The sequence below is a fragment of the Cebus imitator genome, unplaced genomic scaffold (genome assembly GCF_001604975.1).
Source record: "Cebus imitator isolate Cc_AM_T3 unplaced genomic scaffold, Cebus_imitator-1.0 Scaffold228, whole genome shotgun sequence".
Lineage (NCBI taxonomy): Eukaryota > Metazoa > Chordata > Mammalia > Primates > Cebidae > Cebus > Cebus imitator.
Window position 1 is genome coordinate 722,345 of NW_016107543.1, and position 9,941 is coordinate 732,285.

The following is a 9,941-nucleotide window of genomic DNA, read 5'->3' on the forward strand; positions in this document are numbered from 1 at the left end:
TTTGGTAGGGAGATAGGGGTCTCACTTTGTTGTCCAGGCTGGTCTCAAACTCCTGGGCTCAAGTGATCCTCCTGCCACAGCCTCCCAAAGTGCTGGGATTACAGGCCTGGCCTTTTTTTCCCCCCCAGGGACAGAATTTTGCTCTATCATGGAGTATAGTGGCATGATCACAGCCTCACTGTAGCCTCAACCTCCCAGGTAGCTGGGACTTCAGGCACATGCCACCACGCCTGGCTAATTTTTTGTTTTTTTTGTAGAGACAGGATTTTGCCACATTTCCCAGGCTGGTCTTGAACTCCTGGGCTCAAGTGATCCACCTATATCAGCCTCCCAAAGTGCTGGAATTACAGGCATGAGCTGTCACACCCAGTCCAGACACCTGATTTTTTTGTTGTTGTTGTTAAGTGGGAGTCTCGCTCTGTTGCCAGGCTGGAGTGCAGTGGCATGATGTCGGTTCACCGCAACCTCTGCCTCCTGGGTTCAAGCAATTCTCCTGCTTGAACCTCTCAAGAAGCTGGGACTGCAGGCTCATACCACCATGTCCGGCTAATTTTTTTTTTTTTTTAGTAGAGACAGGTTTTCACTGTGTTCCCTAGGCTGGTCTTAAACTCCTGAGGTCAGGCAATCCGCCCACCTCGGCCTCCCAAAGTGCTGGGATTACAGGTGTGAGCCACCTCGCCCGGCCCCGACACCTGATTTTTAACATATTGAAGATGTGTGTTTTATTCTCATGGCTGTCAGTGAGCCCTCATCTAAAACAAACAAACAAACAAACAAACAAACTTAAGGATACAAGAAAACTCTGGAAGTCATGAGGCTATATCCCTGCTTCCAGACAGCAGCTTCTTAGTGAGTGACAGAGTGTTCTGGGCTATATATAGGGCAAATAGGTGAGGACTCAGGTTCCGGGTAATGGTTGGAAGACTGGTCTCAGCTGCTTACCATCCCTAGCAGCCTTGTGTTTGGAAGGTTGGAGGGCTCTTGGAACATCCCCTCCTAAGAGATGGCTGGAAAAGTCCAGAATTATCTTATCCTGGGGAAACAGATAGGATAAAAACTTCTGGGACCAAAAGTCCCCCAAAATCTCAGTGTTCTCGGATGGCAAGAAAAAGTAGCTCTCACAGGTTTCCCCAGAAGATGGTGCTGTAACACAAGCCCCTCTTTCATTCTTAGCCTGGCTGGGATCAGTGACAGGGCTACGAAAAGGCTTGCAGGAACCAGACCTAGAGGGATCTCTACTCCCTATTGGGCAGGAGTTACCGCACAGTGCCAAGCATTGCAATCCATTCCTAGATACCCCCTCGACCACAAAGGAGAACCTTGGGGGTTCCCATATCAGAGCTGTGAGCACCTTGGGGAGAACATGAAGGTGAGAGACCCTGGGAACCAGGGACAGCAATTGTCCTGAGAAAACTGGGCCTCTGATCAAGAAACACTGTCAAGAAATACAGACCTGGCTGGGCATGGTGACTCACTCCTGTAATCCCAGCACTTTGGAAGCCGAGGTGGGCATATCACTTGAGGTCAGGAGTTTGAGGCCCACCTAGCCAACATGGTGAAACTCCGTCTCCAATAAAAATACAAAAATTAGCTGGATGTGGGGGCATGCACATGTAATCCCACCTACTCGGGAGAGTGAGGCAGGAGAATTGCGTGAACCCAGGAGATGGAGGTTGCAGTGAGCCGAGATTGCCCCGCTGCACTCCAGCCTGGGTGATGGAGTGAGACTTTGTCTCAAACAAACAAACAAAAAACAAATACAGACCTTTTCTTCCAACTCTGGAGATTTTGCCCCACTCCCCAAGGTAGCTGGGAGGTTGGGGAAGGGGGCTGAGAGGCTTGGACACCGATTGAAGTTTATACTCGAAGGTAGAAAATTAAAAGGTGGGTCGTTCTGGGAGAGCAAGCTAGAGGTCTTCAGATTAGAAAAGTGAAGCTCGGGCCGGGCGCGGTGGCTCAAGCCTGTAATCCCAGCACTTTGGGAGGCCAAGGCGGGTGGATCACGAGGTCAAGAGATCGAGACCATCCTGGTCAACATGGTGAAACCCCGTCTCTACTAAAAATACAAAAACATTAGCTGGGCATGGTGGCACGTGCCTGTAATCCCAGCTACTGAGGAGGCCAAGGCAGGAGAATTGCCTGAACCCAGGAGGTGGAGGTTGCGGCGAGCCGAGATCGCGACATTGCACTCCAGCCTGGGTAACAAGAGTGAAACTCCGTCTCAAAATAAATAAATAAATAAATAAAAAGAAAAGTGAAGCTCAAAGGGTGACTTACCCAATGTCACACAGCTAACAAGGGACAGAGCTGAGACAAGGATGAGAGTTTCCTGGAACCCTCTCACCTCTTTCTGCCCCATGTTTTCTGCAGAGCATGAGAAGATAACGTTTATAAATAGAATTCCCTTGACAAAGAGCACATTCCCAGGCAGTTAGAAAAAAATAGTAGGGCTCTTTGACTCAAAACCCCAATACACATTTTTCTTTTTCCTTTTTTCCTCTTATTTATTTATTTATTGAGATGGAGTCTTGCTCTGTTGGTGGTACAAAGGTGCAGTCTCAGCTTACTGCAACCTCTACCTCCTAGGTACAAGCAATTCTCCTGCCTCAGCCTCCCGAGTAGTTAGGATTACAGGCACACATCACCATGCCCAGCTAATTTTTGTATTTTTAGTAGAGATGGGGTTTCATCTTGTTGCCCAGGCTGGTCTACTCCTGACCTTGTGATCTGCCTGCCTCGGCCTCCTAAAGTGCTGGGATTATAGTCATGAGCCACCGTGCCGGGTCTCCCATGCACATTTTTCTTTGCATGTTTTTTTTTTTTTTTTTTTTCTAAGATGGAGTCTCACTCTATCACCCAGGCTGGAGTACAGTGGCCCAGTCTCTACCCATTGCAACTTCTGCCTGCCAGGTTCAAGCGATTCTTGTGCCTCAGCCTCCTGAGTAGCCGGGATTATGGGCATGTGCCACCATGCCCGGCTAATTTTTGTATTTTTAGTGGAGACAAGGTTTCACAATGTTGGCCAAGTTGGTCTCAAACTCCTGACTGCAAGTGATGCACTTGCCTAGGCCTTCCAAAGTGCTGGGATTATAGGAGCTCAACCTTCTTTGCATGCTTTTTTTTTTTTTTTTTTTTTTTGGGACCGAGTTTCGCTCTCGTTGCCCAGGCTGGAGTGCAGTGGCATGATATCTGTGCACTGTAACCTCTGCCTCCGGGTTCAAGCAATTCTCCTGCCTCATCTTCCTGAGTAGCTGCGATTAGAGGCACCTGCCACATGTCTGGCTAATTTTTGTATTTTTAGTAGAGACAGGGTTTTACCATGTTGGCCAGGCTGGTCTTGAGCTCCTGGCCTTAGGTGATCCACCTCCCTCTACAGTGCTGGGATTACAGGTGTGAGCCACGGTGCCTGGCCCTTTGCATGCTTTTAATTAGTTTTACTGAGGTATAATTTACATACTTTATGCCCATTTTTAATTTTAATAAATTTATCCACTGTCTGCACTTCAGTTGGACTACAATGTATAGGTATTTTGTGTAGTTTCTAGGTACACAGACTCCAACAGTATTATTTATTTATTTATTTGAGACAGGGTCTTACCCTGTTACCCAGCCTAGAGTGCAGTGGCATGATCGGGCTCACTGCAACCTCCAACTCCCAGGCTCAAGCAATCCTCCTACTTCAGCCTCCTGAGTAGCTGGGACCACAGGCATGTGCCATCATGCCTGGCTAATTTTTGTATTTTTAGTAGAGATGGAGTTTCACCACGTTGCCCAGGCTGGTCTTCAACTCCTCAGCACAATCTGCCCACCTTGCCCTCCAAAACTGCTGTGAGCCACCATGGCTGGCTCCAATAGTGTTTTTTAATTTTCACTTTATTTATTTATTTATTTAGAGACAGAATCTTGCTCTGTCACCCAGGCTGGAGTAAGTGGCGCCATCCCGGCTCACTGTTGCCTCTGCCTCCTGGGTTCAAGTGATTCTTATGCTTCAATCTCCCAAATAGCTGGGACTAGAGGTATGCGCCATCACGCCCAGCTGATTTTGGTCTTTTTAGTAGAGACAGGGTTTCACCATGTTGGCCAGGCTAGTCTCAAACTCCTGACCTCGTCATCTCCCCACCTCCGCCTTTCAAAGTGCTGGGATTATAGGTGTGAGCCACTGTATCCAGCCACGTGTGTTTTTTAAATAACAAAATTAATAACTGAGTTCCATCAGCTGCACTTCTTTTCTGAGAGAGGATAATTTATATACAAGATACAGAAAAGCTTCTTGCACAATGTTCTTTTAATAGGATTTATGTAAACTCACATTTGTCAAGATCTGTAAAAGTATTATATTTCTTCCACACATGTAATTTTTTTTGTACCTCTATCTCAGTGAAGGAGGCAGGCATTGTCATTCCCACTTGTCAGGTGATTAAGATTGCTCTCTGGTCCTGGGAGCAGAAGCAGAAGCGGCCTGAACTCAGGTATGGATTTCATTTTGAAAAAAGGTCTCCTTCTTGTAGGGCATCATCATCCTGGACCCAGTGGGCCTGCCCTTTCTATTTATTTCTTAGCAAAACCAGAAAGTTTGCTGGGGTCAGTAAGATGGAGCATCATGACTGACAAATGCCTGGGATTAGGCTAATGGGTAGGCAGCTGTGAATGGAGGAAGGAGATGAGGGATCAGACCATTTCCCCAGATTCCAGTGGAAACTTTAGAGGCAGTATCTAAACGAATCAGAAAAGCTAAGAAGCCTCAAATACCTTGCAGAACACTGCCCATAACCTCCCACCTTCAGCCCCAAGAAGGATTGGGATGCGGGGAGTCTGCAAATAAAACAATTGTTTACAAAGGCTAGAGAAGCATGCCAGGAAGCTAGTCCAGAGGCAGAGTTTTCAGGGTCTGAGATTGATACTACTTCATCCTGAAAAAAAAAAAAAAAAAAAAAAAAAGTGTGAGTCTTTTGTTCTCTACTCCCTTTAGTTCTGGGAGTGCATTTGGAGTTTCCTTTAAATTCTATGTGGATATGGGAGGCTGAGGCAGGAGAATCACTTGAACCCAGGAGATGGAGGTTGCAGTGAGCTGAGATTGCACCATTTGCACTCCAGACTGGGTAACAGAGTGTGACTCTGTCTCAAATAAAAAATTTTTTAAAAAAGAAAGCAAAATAAAAAATTAATTCCATGTGGATAAATTGAGAAGAGCTAAGGTGTAACAGATGAGAAAGAGACAGATGGGGGCCGGGCACAGTGGCTCACACCTGTAATCCCAGCATTTTGGGAGGCCACGGTGGGCGGATCACCTGAGGTCAGAAGTTCAAGACCAGCCTGGCCAACATAGTGAAATCTCGTCTCTACTAAAAATACAAAATTAGACAGGTGTGGTTGCACCCGTCTGTAGTCCCAGCTATTTGGGAGGCTGAGGCAGGAGAATCAGTTGAACCCAGGAGGCAGAGATTGCAGTGAGTGGAGATTGCACCACTGCACTCCAGCCTGAGTGACAGAGCAAAACTCCATGTCAAAAAAAAAAGAAAAAGAAAAAGAAAAAAGCAGGGTTGGGGCTGGGAAGGCAAGAAGGAGATAGCAGAGGATAGACAAGGGAAATTCCCGCTTGGGAAGGCTCTTGCCTATCCCACTTCCAAGACGGGGGCCCTCCAGAGGACGTCCAACTTAAAGCTTGGATCCTGGGAAGCAGCAGGAGGGGATTGGGGTGTCCCAGGGCAGATCGCCTTAAGGGACCTATTTGTAGACACAGAGGCCCAGAGGCTGCCTTAGGCAAGCTGCTTAGGGCTTTGGGTCACAAGAAATCCGGAGAGTCCCTGGTGAAAATCTTTTTTCTCCTCCTCTTTCTGACTCTCTTCTTCCTTCCACTTTCCCTAAACCTGCTGAATCCCTTAGGCAGCTGGGATCAACATAAGCTAGAAACTGATGCGTGTACAAGGGAAATGGGGAAGCCTAGAAACAGCAGAACCTGGGAGAGGTGTCTGTGTACAGGGCAAATGAGGGGAGCCTAAAAACAGCTGAATCTGGGGAGATGGAACTGCCTAGTGAGAGAGAAGGGGGGCTCTGGAAACTGCCGAACCCACAGAGGCCAATTTGTGTACTGAGGAAATATGGGGGAACCTGGAAACAGCAGGATCTGGGGAGACAGTCGTGTACAGGGGGGCAGACAGAGGGAGTAGCCTGAAAACAGTTGAATCTGGGGAGGTAGATTCGTGTGCAGGGAGAACAAGGGGAGGCTGGAAACAGCACAATCTGGGGAGATGGGATAGTGTACAGTGGAAGCTGGGGCAGCCTGGAAACCGGGCTCTCAAGGGATGGATCTGATTGAAACTGCATGGAGGGTCAGGAGCCTGGGGAATCTGATGTGGCAGGCGGGAGCAGGGACAAAGGCAAGCACAGGGGTGGAGTCGGGTGGTGGTTGGGTGGAAGGGGAATGGATTGGTACCCCCTGCTTTGTAGGTTTGAGTTAGACCCCTTGGCAGCCTCTTCTTGCAGACAGAGCATGGTAAGTGAGTAGCTCTCCAATGGGAAGCCAGGATTTCACACAGAAGAGAAGGGTCTTTGTGTGCAGTTGCTGCCCTGGTCCTAAAATGAGCAAAGCCTGGAATTCCCTAGGGGAGACAGCCCAGGAGTTGGGGTGAGGGAGGATGAGGAGGTTGAAGAAGCTTCGGTCCCTTTGCCTGCCTTCTTCCCAATCCCTCTCTGACAGGGATTCTTTCTCCCGACCAGCCTGACCTCTTCCCTCAGCAGTTCCCTTCTGAGTGACAGACAAAGACAGAGCTGCAGACAATCGACTGAAGGAGGCCCCACAAAAGTTCCCTCCCAACCCACCATCCCCCATTCCCCCCCACAGAGGCCCTGGGCCAGTCAGGGCCAACAGGAGCTGTCACTCTAGTGGAGCTGCCTTCAGGTGACAGGCCTTCAGGAGACAGGGTGACTAGAGGCTGGGAAAGGCCTGAGATTTTTGGGATTCTGTCTGTGCCTCCTGGAAACCCGACTTTCCGAGCTGGTTGCCTCTGAGAGAGGAAGGAGGGCAGAACAGCGGCCACTATCGCAGAAAGAGAAACCTGGTTCCACTATTTCTAGCTGTGGGATCTTGGCCAGTGGTCATTCCTCTCTGGGTTTCAGTTTTCTCATCCGTAAAATGAAGAATTGGTCTAGATCTCTAAAGGCTCTTGCAGCTCTAATCCTCGTGAGGATTCTTAGCAGCCTCAGAGAGAGAGCTCAGCCTGGCATTTCTTCTCATTCGATAATATGGCTCAGAACTTTCTGGCGACCATTGTGGGGAGGCAGGCATTTGGGATGTTGTGGGAGTGTTTAGGCAAGTTTCCCTGGCATTGATAACACTTCTGGAACATGTGTGTTTCTACTTTTCATCACTCTAAAGGGTTCCTCCCCATGAGCAAAATTATTTTTTGCTCCAACCACCTCGGGCTTCCCATCTTGTGATTTAGGCTGGAAGGTGGAATCTGAACCCAGAATCTCATCCACCTGTCCCAAATCTGCCCTTTTTCTCTGCTGGTCTCACTCCCAACCCCTCTGTGCTTTTTTGCCTGTGGCTTCTCTTATTACCCGGTTTCTCCTAAAGTCAAGGATGTTTGGAAAGGGGATTTATGCTTGGGATCTTATAATGAAGCCTCAGAGGCTCAGGGAAAGGACCCTCCTCCCCTGACAGAAAGACAGTCAGGTACCCCAAGTCCCTGAGGCATCACGCTGCCCCTGTTCATTCCGAAGCCTGGAGAGGGTTCGCAGTGCATCCCTTGCAAGGCTGCCAGCGGGGAGTACATCTGAAACCACCTATACGAAGCCACCCTCAGCCTGGAAGCGTGGAAAGCATAGTGTGTGGTGGTGCAGAGAGGGTCAAATAACCATGGGCCTAACTCCTGCCGGTCCTTAGTGGCTGGAGTACCAGAGCTGTGCTTCTCCACTCCTGCCTTTAGTCTGAGAAGCCACTGCGTTTAGCACAAGAAGCATGGCTTAGGCTGATTCAGCTCTGATGGTTCCAGATACCCTGCCCATCTCCAGTCTGCGCAGATGAAATCATTCCCAGCACTTACAGAACGGGAATGGAAGAGTCTTGTCCAGATGGAAGGGGAACTATAGTTGCCTGCCTTACCTCTCTTGGGGACCTCAGGTGACCTGCCTCAACATACCAAGGGGGAGGAGGAGGAATCTTCAGGGGACAGTGCTGAGAGCTGGATTCCCCAGGTCCAGTGTCACCAGAGATGGCCTGGGGAAACAGAACCTCTTGAGAGTCGCACTGGGGCCTTCCTAACACAGGCTGAGTGAGGGGTATCTCTCCCCAACTCTGCCTTCCTGGGCATCGTCAGGGATGCACGGGCAGTTCTTAATGAGTCCCAGGGCTGTGGGAGCTGAAGGGGTGGTGGGCTGGACGGAGGAGGGAGCGGGGAGGGGATCTGATTAGAATCCAGGCCGTATGGCGAACACTGCGGAGATGGAGGTAATCACTGAGCGGGCGAGACAGCGTGCTCCGCGACAGCAGGCCGCCCCGCCGTCGCCATGGCAACCGCGGCCTCCGGGGCGCGCGGCTCAGCGCTGCTCGGCGTCCGCGGCGGAACATCTGCTTTGCACGGGGCTGCTGGGAGACCGGGGGCGCGGGCGCGGCTGCTCCCCCCACCCCGCGAAAAAGAAACAAATTAGGCCAACTGTCCAATGAGGGGCCGCAAATGTATTTATTAATGCGAGGGAAAGGTTGTTCCGGAGCGCAGTTTGATTAATGTTTGAGTCTTCAGCTTGTCAGTCTGGTTTTGTCTCCTGCAAAAGGGGAAAAGGGAGGGGTTGGGTGAGGGGCTGGTAGGGGAGTGGGGAGGAGAGAGACAACAAAGCGGGAGGGGATGTTAATAGCTAAATAGGCTCTTTTTCATGTTTCCCCCAGCCTGCCACCCTTGATGGATGGCTCAGACAGACACCAGAGCGCATCAGGGAGACGCGAGCCCCTCGGAGAGATGGCGAGATGGAGGAGAGGGGGCCGCTGAAGCCTGGCTGGGGTCGGTGGGGCGGGAACTCCCCAGGGCTGCCTGGAGAGGAATGGCCCCAGGAAACGGAACGGGCAACTCCTGGGGAAACCAGAGGAAAATTGCACTCATGTTTACAAGTCTTCCCTCCTCTCCCCAGTTTGCCCCTCTGGGCCCTGGAGACAGCACCGAGGTCGGAGAGTGAGGGTCTCCATACCCTCTGGATACAGAAAGGGGCGAGAAGCTCTCTTCCGTGGCTTAGGGATGGGAGAAGGGAGGTGGGCAAAAGCCTATGGCTTCGAATTCTCCTTCCTCTCACTTTCCTCTACCCTTTTCTTTCCTCTCACCCTGTGTCCTTGGCCTTTTATCTTATCTTCACTTTTACTCTGTTGTCCCTCCTTCCTTCCTCTTTGTCTCTTCCATTGTTTCTTTCCTCCATCTCTTCCCCTGCCCCGGTTGGTGACATCAGCTGGCTGTGATAGGAACTGCCTTGGGGAGCTGTCTTCTGTGACCAGTTTGAACACCTATACTGCTTTCTATTTTTCCTTCCCTAGAGCCATGGGGGAACTGAGAGCCCCCTTGGAACCCCAAACTTGACCGAGTTTGTGAGAAAACACACACACACACACACACACACACACAGACACACAAACACACCACCCTTTTTCTGCCCTCCCCACCAAATCCTTCTCACCTCCAGCCCACTAGGAATATGGAGTGGAGGCCGGATGCGGTGGCTCACCTCTGTAATCCCGGCACTTTGGGAGGCTGAGGTGGGGGGATCACCTGAGGTTGGGAGTTCGAGACCAGCCTGACCCACATGGAGAAACCCCATTACAGAATTAGTTGGGCGTGGTGGCACATGCCTATAATCCCAGCTACTTGGGAGGCTGAGGCAGGAGAATCGCTTGAACCTGGGAGGCAGAGGTTGCGGTGAGCCGAGATCATGCCATTGCACTCCAGCCTGGCAATAAGAGC

General features: G+C 50.3%; 1 long non-coding RNA gene across 1 annotated transcript in view; it reads right to left on the reverse strand.

Annotated features, from left to right (window-relative positions):
• Positions 1-8,657: 8,657 nt before the first annotated feature.
• LOC108281479 overlaps positions 8,658-9,941 on the reverse strand; it is a 14,111-nt gene continuing 12,827 nt past the window's right edge. The window contains exon 2 of the long non-coding RNA XR_001816016.2: positions 8,658-9,065. This is a non-coding gene — a long non-coding RNA (uncharacterized LOC108281479). The remainder of the gene's footprint in view (positions 9,066-9,941) is intronic.